Below are 12,284 nucleotides of genomic sequence, written 5' to 3' on the forward strand. Positions count from 1 at the left end.
TGGAGGGTGAACCAATGGCAAAGGAAGACCTTTCTCTCTCTCTCACTGTCCACTCTGCCTGTCCAAAAAAAAAAAAAAAAAACCAGATTCTTTGCATGGAATCCCCTAGAATTTGAACCTCTGCCCTTGCAAATGAACACATTCTTTGTTATAGCTTCAAAGAAAACTAGGAACGGTCTTTTGCTCCAAACTAAAAACCACAGCAAAGCAAACAAAAACAAGACCAAAAATGAGAAACAAAAAATTTCAAAAAATGGAAGCTGGATGAGTTGTAGTTGTAGCTGCAGATGGATTTCCTGATGATGCAGCAGCCACCTGGCAGCTAAAGTGTGATGATTCAGTGCACCTTGTGGACTTACATGCTCCACAGAGTGTACTTGCACTGAGTGTTTGGTCTGTGTCAGACATTACACTAGAATAAAGCAACATAAGAATGCTGGAATAACTCAGGAAATGTGCAGTGCCATGGCAGAAATGTTTAATGCCCTCCACATGGCTATGTGATCCAGAATATTTTCAAATTCTCTTGCAGGTCTACACGACTTTGTTCTGATCCCTGAGTTGTGAGCACAGAAATGACACATTTCACCTTGGCATCAAAGAATAGGAGAGCTGGTATGTGACCTCCACCTCTGTCTCCCCTGCTGTGCTATCCAGGAAACACACATTGAGATGATGAATTCACTGGGGCCAACTGCTGCCCTGAGGGCCAGGCAGCTTGCATCAAAATCTGCAGGAATAAGTACTGAATTTTTGCTAAGCCAGTAAGATGTAGAGGTTAACCATGCTGACAGCATTGTCCAGCACATCCTGAATAATGCACCTGACTCTCCTTTTTTCTCAGAGACCACTGTTGGACCAACTCTTTCAAGCAGCTCAACCGTGAATTAACTTTGATGCCCAGAGGAGTAACTATCTGCTTCAAGTAGGATGTTTTGCTGCTCCAAGAAGTTCCTGTGTTTCCTTGAGCTCTTCTCTGGAGGTTTCCAGGTGTGGTGCCACATGGTGAAGCTTCTCATCATAGGGTCAAGGGGATCAACTTACACAGGGATTCTGGCCCTACATCATTTTGACAGATATATGTGTAATTTGGTACTTATGTACAAGGGAAGGAATAAAGAGGGAAAAAAGTTAAATGACATTCTCTAGCACAGCACTGACCAAGAGAAGTATAATGCAAGCCACGTACATAATTTTCAATTTTCCACTCACTAAGGAAGTAAAACGAAAGGGATGTAATAAATAGTAACAATATACTTTATGTAGCTCAGTGTTCCAACTGTAACCATTTGCATTGTAATCAATATAAATTTGTTAATTTCCAGTGAATTCTTTAAAGTTGGATGTGATTTTTTCATTTTAATAGTGAAATACCATTTGGAATAGCCACATTTAAGATTGCACTATAACCATATGACTATCCAACAGTGAGCATTAGCGGTAACTGAAACTTACTAAGTGTTTGTTTAGCTTTATTAGAACTGTGATAGCCACATTGCAATATTGTCTAATTTATTAGAATACTATTTTGTGTTAAAAAATTGGCACACTCCCAGAATTAGAAAGTGTCAGAGCTAAGATCCTAACCAATTCTCTGCCCTCCCTCTGGGCTACTCCAGTACCGTGGGATTTCTCTGTAATTCAAGCCAGAAGGGTGACACCCTCAAATAAAATCATGACACTGGTGATGGAGAGAAGGCTGTAGTTAATGACTATTAAAGAGCTCTACTTGGGAATACTCTTCTTGATGATTGATTGTATCTGTGTGAGGGAGGAAAAAAAGCAGTTTGTGTAGGGTGACTTCCCACTTCTGATTCAAGCAATGGAGTTGTCCCTAGTGGGAACAAGAGAGACACTGTCAGGGCATTTGTTCAACAGAAATTGAAATTTAGCAAATTTTGATCATTGGAATTACTAGTACAGTATGACGAACTAAACCCGATTTTTGTTTTAACTGTGACTCTTTTATATTTGGCACAAATGTCAGGTGACAACTATTGGATGAGCACTACTTATGTAAAAAAGGCATCTATGTAACAGAATGATGCCTGGATGCACGGATTGGTGTGTTTGTAATACTGTTATAGAAAGAACACCCATAGCTAATTCAACAGCCTTAAATTTACAGTGCATAATACTTGCAAGCTTTAATGGATTTCTTTATATCTCTTCTATAGATACTCATTCAGCTCTGAGCCACCACACACACAATAGGGAAGAGCTTTGAGGAACTCTGTAATTATGAGCTAATCTTTGCTTCTGAAAGAATGCCAAGTGATAGCACTTGGGCTTGAGCCATCTACCTGGGCAGAATTCATCCAATTATGCTATGCCACATACTTTGGAAGATCTGATCTTAAAAATCCAAAGGCTACAAGAGGTGACTAAGAAGAGAACTTGTAGGAATTCAAGCATCTCTTAAGCTATTGACAGGTGCTATTGCCTTATGAACGATAACTATGAAGGGAAAAATTAAAACAAATTATGCTGGAAAGTCATAAATATGGTATTTTAATTTGTTTATATTTACCATTTCTGAAGTATATTCTTAAAAGTTATTTGTGATCAATAGCATTATGCTGTTTGATTATTGATCAATTTATTCAATTTGGACTTGTGTATGTATCTTCACAGAAAGGTTCATCTCACTATAACCAGCACACTTAATCTGTTTAATAAATTTTGTTGCCAAAATGCTGCTACAGAGCAGTACAGATGCCCTAAATGACAGGAAAGGACTGTCCAGTTTCTCCTCACCCCTGAGGCCATGTTTGACATCAGCTGTGAGTTTATTACTTTTTATCCTGAAAGATTTCAGGATAATTTTCACTTTTTCAGTCCCTGCTGCTGTCCTGTGCTCTGGTCATTTATACTCACAGCAGTCAGTGGTTACAAATGTGGAATAGGACCAAGGCATGGGGTGACCACAGGACAAGCATCATATAAAATAAGGGTATTGTGTGGGGATGGGTCTTCTGTTGTCTCTCTCCCTGGTGGAAGAATCTCCTTTAGTATTTGTATGTTGTGGGGTTCCCAGGGAGCTTTGTTTGGGTCAGACAAGTCCGCCTATGGGTTAAAGTGACTCAGATCACTTTAACATTTTCTGGGCCCCTGGGCTTGAGCTGGAATTCCCTCTGAACTTTGTTTAGTGCTGGGTTCTACCAGAATTCCCTTGCTTGTTCCCTGAAGTGCTGTAGGGTGAAGCTGGCACAAACATTTGAAAATTTTCATTCAGCCACTGACAGTTGCTGAAAACCTTCCAATACATGTATATGCTCTTATCTCAGCTTTGCAAAAGCTATGCCCTAAAAATAAATGCAATTTAGAAAAAAAAATACATTCAACTACAGTGAGTTTCAGGTGACCAACATGTGAGACAAAAAGGCAGGGATCATTCAAGCTTTTAGGCTTTGGGTAGTGTGTGCCTGTCCAGGCATCAGCAAGGCCTTTACCCAGGGTTCCCACTAAACATGAGCAATTATTTAAAGCTGTTTCTTTTTTAAAATTTTTAATCAAAATATGTATACTGTGTGGTTAAATGCAGGACCATTTCTGATCACTTAATTTTTTTAAAGATTTATTTATTATTTATTTGAAAGAGTTACACAGATAGAGGAGTGGCAGAGAGAAAAAGAAAGAGAGTGAGACAGGTCTTCCATCCGATGCTTCACTCCTCAATTGTCCACAATGGATGGCTGGAGCTGCACTGATCCGAAGCCAGGAGCCAGGAGCTTCTTCCAGGTCTCCCAAGTGGGTGCAGTGGCCCAAGGGCTAGGGCTACCTTCTACTGCTTTCCCAGGCCATAGTAGAAGTGGAGCAGCTGGGACTAGAACCGGTGCCCATATGGGATGCCGGCACTTCATTACAGGGCATTTAAATACAATAATATCTAACATTTATAGAACCACAGCACCAGCCCCTGATCACTTAATTTTTTAACTGAGATGTGTTCCTGAGATCTTTTATGATTAGCATATGCATGTGGCTAATGTCTTAAAAATTAGACATTTTTTTCCTGTATCTTTCAACTGATCTTTCTTTTTGCCTTTTCACTTGCTAAACACTGTTTTTGGTTTTCCTTTGGCTAATCTGACCTCCTATAATCTCTGAATTCTCAGGTCAATGGAGACACAGGCTGAGAGTTGTGATTTAGTCACTTTCCTCCTTGTTTTCATCTATGTCCCTGGGCCCTTGCCATGTATAAAATGTTCCATTGCACTTCTCAAAAATCTTCTTTAAAACCCTAAGCTTTATAAATTAAGTACTAATATTAAACTTTGAAAAATATTTTTATGAGAGATCCTGTATTTGGCCACTTTGTACGCTATGCAAATGTAGAACTTTCTCTTTTGTGTCTCTAAACAAGAAGGCTGACATCAAAGGCAGCTGGCCTTTCCTTGCTGAGTCTGGCTCCTACAAAATTAGAATGTGTAGGGAAATGTTTCGAGGCACTTACTAACACAATTAACACAGGAGGGCTTTAGCGATTCAAATCATAAACCTAAACTTACAAGGGTAAAGCTAATTTTAGAATGAAACATACGACAAATGGATGAAGTACAAAAAACAAAAACACACACAAAAAACTGACCTAAGCGCTAAGATGACAACAGGCAGGCTCAATTCTTCAAGTTGGAAAACTTTGAGGACTAAGGTTTTACCTGTAATTCCCATCTTTAGTTTCCACTGAGTTTTTGCTGCCTAAATTTATTAACTTGATCTAAATTCAACCCATTTTAAAGGATCGCATTACTTTTTATGACCTGGGAGCAGTAAATGTAGAATTTCCTTAAATTGTGGATAGAAATGGAATGGTCATGAGTTTGAGCCTGTGGAATTTATAATGTATTATTTAGCTATACATGGCATTTTATTATAGAGATACAGAGAAGAGGCAATTTTCAACTACAGAATTTTGAAAATATCTAAAAGTATCAATAAAAATAAGAAGAGCTGGGGTGAATTCAAATTAAAATGTAGGAATCCTAAGCAATTATTCCCATTTGCACCATGAAGAGGTGACTGTGCACTAAGTCTGCATTTAAAACAGGTGGACTGAAGGAAGTGCACTTAGAAGTCTGAGAAATCTGAGGGCAGTCACTGTCCTCCCGATGTTACTGCTGCCCACTAAGAAAAGAACAAAAAATGAATGAAAGAAAAAGATGAAATGCATGAATGCTTGTAGAAAGCATTGGAAGTACGGAGGACTGTCTATGTTTCGAATGTTCAGTGAAATCTTTTACATTTGATTTTACCAGTGATTTTTTTTTTTGACAGGCAGAGTGGATAGTGAGAGAGAGAGACAGAGAGAAAGGTCTTCCTTTTTGCCATTGGTTCACCCTCCAATGGCCTCTGCGGCTGGCTCATTGTGCTGATCCGAAGCCAGGAGCCAGGTGCTTCTCCTGGTCTCCCATGCGGATGCAGGGCCCAAGGACTTGGGCCATCCTCCACTGCCTTCCCGGGCCATAGCAGAGGGCTGGCCTGGAAGAGGGGCAACTGGGATAGAATCCAGTGCCCCAACTGGGACTAGAACCCAGTGTGATGGTGCCGCAGGGCAGAGGATTAGCCTGTTAAGCCACAGCGCCGGCCACCAGTGATCATTTTTATTTTGTGCTGGTTTTCTGAAGACTATTGGTAAAAAAGCTTGCATTATTTTGACACATTATGTTTTATCTCATTGCTTTAGGCATATATTTACTATTTCATGCAGTATTGTTTACTATAAGGCACTGAACTGAACTGAAGAAAATCACCGATTTCTGAAAGAAACCATAAATCTAAATGCAGAAGACCTAGGAGTTAGAAAAACCAAGTATGTCGGATGTTGCTTTAAATTTCAGAGGTAACATATTTATTTCTTATAGTATATGTAGAAATACAGCAAGTTTTATTGTGAAAGCATCAGTTAGTCTTACATGAAAATAGCATTTAGAAAATCTGCTAAAGTATGAAACAGTCACTAAATAGTATACATAAGCCATAGCAAAATTGTTCCTTAAACTTTATAATGTGTAATTCCCTAAGAAAGGCAATTCCTTAGTTTCATGAAATGGAATACATTATATACCACATAAATTACCCCTGGGCATTTAGCATATTTGAATATATTTTCAAAATTCTTTATTTCATAAGGGCCAATTAAAGAACATATCTGTTAGGAAACTGGCACAGTTTTAGCCAGGTGGCCACATGGCCCAGCTACCTGAGCCAGGCTCCACCCCCATCCTAATGTGATTCGCTGTTTCTGAGTCCCTGCCTGCCCTCAGGTGAAGTTTTAAAAGGGCCTGTTCCTGAACACATGCTCTCTTGGTTCTTCTCTCTTGATCCTTCTCTCCTGTGCTCTCTTGGCATCTCTCGGCTTCTCTCCTCCTCTCGTCTCTCTTCTCCCTCCTCTCTGTCTCTCTCTCTTACAGTCTCCTTCTCTCTTTTTCCTTTGCCACCCCTTCACTCTGGTCTGTAGGGTGTTCCCCAATAAACGCTTTCCCTTACTCCAGTGTCCAGTGTGCTTAGCGATGGCTAACATTAAGATATAACATTGGTGCCTTGACTCAGATAGCCTTATATTGGTAATCCAGCATCCTCCAGTGCTCTGGGGTCCTGGATTTTTGCCGGTCACGAAGCACACCTCTGGAACTCTTTCCAAGCCACCAAACGCTCTGCGATCTCCATCCACACATCGGCCTTCCAAATTCTGTGGTAAGACGCGGAACGAAAATTCCTCACAGCGACTGATATTTGAGTGGTGGTCTGCCGTCGGATACTCACCTGACTACTCTCGTAAAGGTCATAGCACTGGACTCTAGCCACTACTCCTATTTCTACTTAAGGCCTTTAGCCTCTACAGACACTGTGTCCAGGCAACAGTGGGTGCGAGCGACGACTCCATCTCTGTTTGCCTCTTTACAGGCTAGGCCCTGGGCTCCAGTGGGCGCTTGGGTGACGACCCTGCCTTCTGCTCCCATATTCTCTCGCTAGTCAGATAGCCGGGATGCAAGGACGCTTGCAATCCACGGATCTGACTCTACAGGTTGCAATGGGAACTTTTTGAAGGACTTCTGAAAATTTACCTGCTAAAAACTAGGATCTAGGGAACTCTAGTAAAACAGTTCCTGGAAATTGGGCCGAAACTATGAGTCAAGGGCAGACAGCTGCAGTTTGAGATAAGACGCCAGATAAAGGCATGGGAAGCACCCAACCGCCCCTTATCTGTGGGTCCCGGCAGACGGCAAAAGTATGCAGGGTATTTTCTGCACGCCCCCGCCCTGCTTGCTTGGGAAACTGCCCGAACTGCCCCCTTCCTTAGCCCCTTACCCAGTAACCATTAACATATCCAATGAAATTGTAACACGACTAAATATGCTAATGTTGTGGTTTAAAGCTTTAAATACCCTGGAAAACTGATGTTCGGAGCTGCTCTCTCTGCACTACACTAGAGGGTGCTATTGAGACAGCCCATTTGCAAATGAAATAAACTTCCTCTTGTTATTACAGCGGTTGTTGAAGTGGAGGTCGTGTTTCTGGGGTCCGGTCAATTTGTGGGACGCCTGCTTAAGGGGTCTTACATTTCTTGGGGGCTCGTCCGGGATTTGGAACCCCAGATCCACCCTCCATCTCCCAACCGGAGGTAAGTCTTTTCTGTTCCGTGTATTTGTGTGTGTTTTATTGTTTGTCTGTACGGGCGATAGAGCGTCCGGGCGATAGAGCGCCGAAAGAGTGGGAAGCCAGTAGTAGGCAGGACAGACGTGTCCGGACCCCTGGCTTCAGCCGTGGGGGGACGCCCCCAACGGTGTATTGGGGGGAAGGGAAGGACTTTGTCTCCCTCCTCCCCCGGGAAAGGCTGATAGAGCGGCCGACCCCATCTGAAGTTTTGTTTCAGTTTTGTTTCGTCTGGGAAAGGCTGATAGAGCGGCCGACCCCATCTGAAGTTTTTGTTTCAGTTTTGTTCTGTTCTGTTGTCGCGCGCAGTGTCTCTGTTTATCTTGTGATTGTGTTCTGTGTTACGGTTTACTTGCCTTTTGTCATTAACCGGGACAGGGACTAACTTTGAGCCTTGGCTGGACTGCGCACTCAGCTCTCTGCGTCTTTGCTGGGCCGCCCGCCTGGCCTGGTCGGGTGTGGCCTCTCCGCTCGAGCCTCCCTCCTTCCTCCTCCCCCGAGTCTCTCAGGCTCTGTCTGGAGAGGTGCCCATCCATCCTTACAGATGTCCCTTCCTAATAAACCTTGCTGTTTTGCCTCCCGCTGCTCTCTGTCTCACGCCTGAATTCTTTCTTGCGCGAAGACAAGAACCCTGCAACTTTGAGAAGACATCGGAGGTCAGTATTCCTTCCCTCAAGCGGGACCGGATCTGTGGAAGTGACCGTTGAGTGTCCGGCACCCCACAGCTCTCCGAGAACGCGGAGTCCCCCCGGCCACGGCTTAGCTACGGCCGAAACTCCAGAGGGATTGTAAGGAACGGGAGGGCGATTAGGAAGGCTTATGGTAGCTTTGGTACATCTTAAAGTTTTTGTGAGCTATTACTGTTGCTAGGCTTTGATTGTCTGAGGACTGAATCTGGAAAGGAGCTCAAGTTAACTATCTGTTTTAATTGACTGTTTGCAGTAGTCCTAATTGATCTGGCTTTGGCTAAATTATAGGAGGTTCCCAGCACTCTTGGTGAAATGGCGCACCTACCCAACCCCACGGCCAGTCCTGCCAGGCCCCGGTGTGCGCAGTTTTCCCTGTAAATGGGGGACCACAGCCTTTCTCTGCACTCTAGTCCAGTCCACGTGGCCTGCTGCACCCAGGCAGGCATAGCCAGATATCCCTATGGAAAGCGCCCCCCCAGGGCTGCTTTTTTTCCTCTCCTGGAGGAATTTCCAACTCAATACTACTGCCGGCCTCACCTAAGGGAGCCAGAGCCTTAAGCCATTAACCCTTTCCAACCTGATGGGTTTTTCTCTTTGCAGTTAATGGAAGCCTAAGCAATGGTTCATATGCTGATGTCTAGTTCTTTTCTGTGCTGCTGTCCCTGACTTATCTGATGAGATAAGTGCCTTGAAGGTTTCACGTTTTTCTATTGCCATTATGAGTCTTGATTGGGAAAACTGCAACGCAAAGTTGTTTATGTTGTTTATCTGTTTTCAGTGTTTGAGTGATTACCCAACTGATCAGAAGTGTACTAATTGTTGGCTAAACCGCTTGACTCTGACAGCTTAAATTCTAAACTGAGTCTTCCAACTTTGGGCTTCCAGTCGGATCCCTGGAACTCTCAAAGGATGAGACTCTAAAATTTGTTAAAGTAACAGCTGCTTGAGTCAATTCAAATTATGTAAAATGTATTAAAATGTTGTAAATGGTGTCAGACCTATGCTGTATTCATGTTTTTGCTTTCCAGCTAGAGTGGTCTTATAAAAATAAGAGTAAATTCTGTGTATACAAGCCTTTATGTTGTTAACATTGGTTCAGAAAATTAAGTTAATGCCAAAGCCCTTTGGTTTGCTTGGTAGCTCACTTGCTCGGTTTTACACATGTCTTTGATATGCTTTAAACATGTTTCTCTTAACGATGAAGATCTTTTCAAAGTTGTGTCCATGTTTGCTGTCCAGGAGGAGTTATTCTTATGTTACTTAAAAACATGGAAATGTAATTTTGACTTTTAATTCAAATAATGGTGTGGTATTCAGTAATAACTCGGTGTCTTAAGCCATCTAGGCATCAATGCTAAACAAAATGTAAAAAAAAAAATATATTGTACTTTTCACATCTTAAATTCGATAAGAGAGACTGTTTAAGTTTGTTAACATGTATTCTCATAGATTGTCTATACATAACAATTCAAGACTATGTAAAAGTAACTACAGGTGTAAAGTTTCAGAAGGTGTGAGCAAGTCATAAAAAGTTTTAAAAGGTTTACAACTTTAAAATTGTTTAAGTTAAGTGCTAATGCCAAAATTACATTGACCTAAAGTTAAAGCCTAATCTTCTGTTACAACAATGAGGTTTTTTTTAAAAAAAATTGTGCACTAATGTTAGTAAGTATTGGGAAATGGTCTAAGTCGTAAATCTTGGAATCTGTTTTTGCAAAAACTGTAATGTCTATTTTAACAGTGTCTGCTTAATCGGTTGCTCTGCCATTTCTAGAGTTAGGTCCTGTAAGCTCTTTTTGACTCTGTTAAATAGTTCTAAATTATGTGAACCCTTATGTTTAAGGTTTTTATTTCTGGTTTATTCGACAAACAAGAAACATAAAATTCATGTTCTGCCAAAGTAATCTATTGTGTACTCTACTGTCTCTGTTAAGTTCAGATTAATGAAAAGTATTGTTAAGTATTATGATCAGATCTGGTTTAAAAGTGTAAAAATCACCCTGACTAATGAATGGCTATCATTTCAGGATGTTAAGGAATTTTATTTTGACCAGGTACTCTTAAGTTCTCTTGGCACCTTTAACAGACTTTCTGAAAATCAGAGTTCTAAATTATCCGGACTTTTGACATCCCCAGAGGGCCCCTGGACATGTCAAAAGAGATATCTCTCATCTTGCAGAGATAATAACCAATCGGCTGTTTAGATTAAAAGTGGTGCCAAAATGTGAAATGATGCTAAACTTCAACTATAAACGTGTTTCTTTCTAGCTGCTCCAGTCTCTGGCTCAGAAGCCAGATCCTTTAAAGAGGGACTGATAAAGTCTCCGTCCAGCTAATGCTGAACAACCAGGCATTACTAGTTCAAATGTATTACTAGTTTAAATGTGGATCAAATGGGAGGTCTAGCCAAAAGGGAGAGAGTGTTCCAAAAGAGACTTGGAGACGATGGGAAATGGTTATGCGGCAGGTGCTAGAGAACCAGATTCCAGGAGTCCAAGAAAACTCTAGTGTCCACAGGCTACACGGTGAAAGCCCGGAAGCCCAGGAAGTCAGTCTGGAGACCCGACTCAGCTGCCTCACTTCTCCTCTTTTCTCTTCCAGAAGGGAAGTTACTACAGTTCTGCAGGACTCTCCACTGTGATGTACGGTTTGATCCCCTGACCTTATGTAAGAAATGGTTGACCTTTTTCTGTAATAATGCCTGGCCACAGTATGGAGGACCAAACAGCATAGCCAAAATAAGAGGTTAAACTATAAAATAATGTGACAGCTAAATTAATTTTTCAGTGTACGTGGTAAGTGGGCAGGACTCCCCTTTTAGACCAAATTGAGGGATGAATAAAAAGTTGTACTGATGACCTTAAAGTATGCAAGCAGGTCACCACAGTTGATCTTACCTAAAAGGTCATAGTTCTCCTCATGGGCACGGTCTTAACTCGCAGGAAAATACTAAGTGTCAGAATTTGCCCATGACCATAGTTTTTTAGCTCACCCTAATATTAAAAAATCAGGGTTGGGTTGAGCACCCCCTTGACTGACATAGAGGCTGCCTCCTTGGTCTATTTCATTAGAGACCAGGAGAAAGAGGAGCAAGCTAGCAGCAGGAGCGATATAAGGATAGGCAACAGGCTAATCTATGGCTTTCTGCACGGTGATCTGCCGTCAAGGAGACCCAGCAAGGCCAGTGCACCCCAAACAGCACCTGTTGCTGATATAAGGAGCCAGGGCATTGGGCAAGCAGCTGTCGAGACAGAAACTGCCTTCTGTCAGCTCTGCCAAGAGCAAAGCCACTGGACACGGAACTGCCCTGGGTGTCGAAGGACTCCTGGTTCAGAACCGCAGACCTTGTGGCCCCGAGCTAAAAAGCCTTTAGCTCTGCCCAGCCTCTGCCTAGATTCTAGCTCCAGCCACTGCTATTGAGGGGATGGCCTAGGGTCAGTGAAACGCAAGTTGCCTATTTGTACCAGCCTCCTATTAAAGCTCTCCTCCTAGTCCAGCCAGGTAATGCAAGTCAACAGGGTGCCTCCCTTAAAGGAGATTCGCATCTCTTGCAATTCTCTTCCAGCACCCCCTGTATAGGTCTGGGCCCCATGCACCCAGCCAGGCCTTAAACATCTATCCAATAGTATTAAGCTTATAATTTGTAGTCTGTCTCCTTTCCCAGTCTGAGACTCTAGTCTAGAGTCTTAACTTCCTAGCAAACCTAGCTACTAGGTATCTGGAGGAAAACAAAGCATTGGTAGTCCATTAAAGTGTTAAATATTTAACCCTTATTCTCTCCCCTGGGGAGAGAAAGCCAGCCCCAGAGAGGATATGGGCCATGCAACAAATTCATGCCAGTTCCAGGGGAAAGTGGTCCCCTCCACTCCTGTACTGAGGCTATAGACTTGATCTGTGCCAACAGAAGGGACCTAAAAGACAGCCCCCTGACTAATGCAA

This window comes from Lepus europaeus, unplaced genomic scaffold, assembly GCF_033115175.1.
Source record: "Lepus europaeus isolate LE1 unplaced genomic scaffold, mLepTim1.pri SCAFFOLD_443, whole genome shotgun sequence".
NCBI classification, from domain to species: Eukaryota; Metazoa; Chordata; class Mammalia; order Lagomorpha; family Leporidae; genus Lepus; species Lepus europaeus.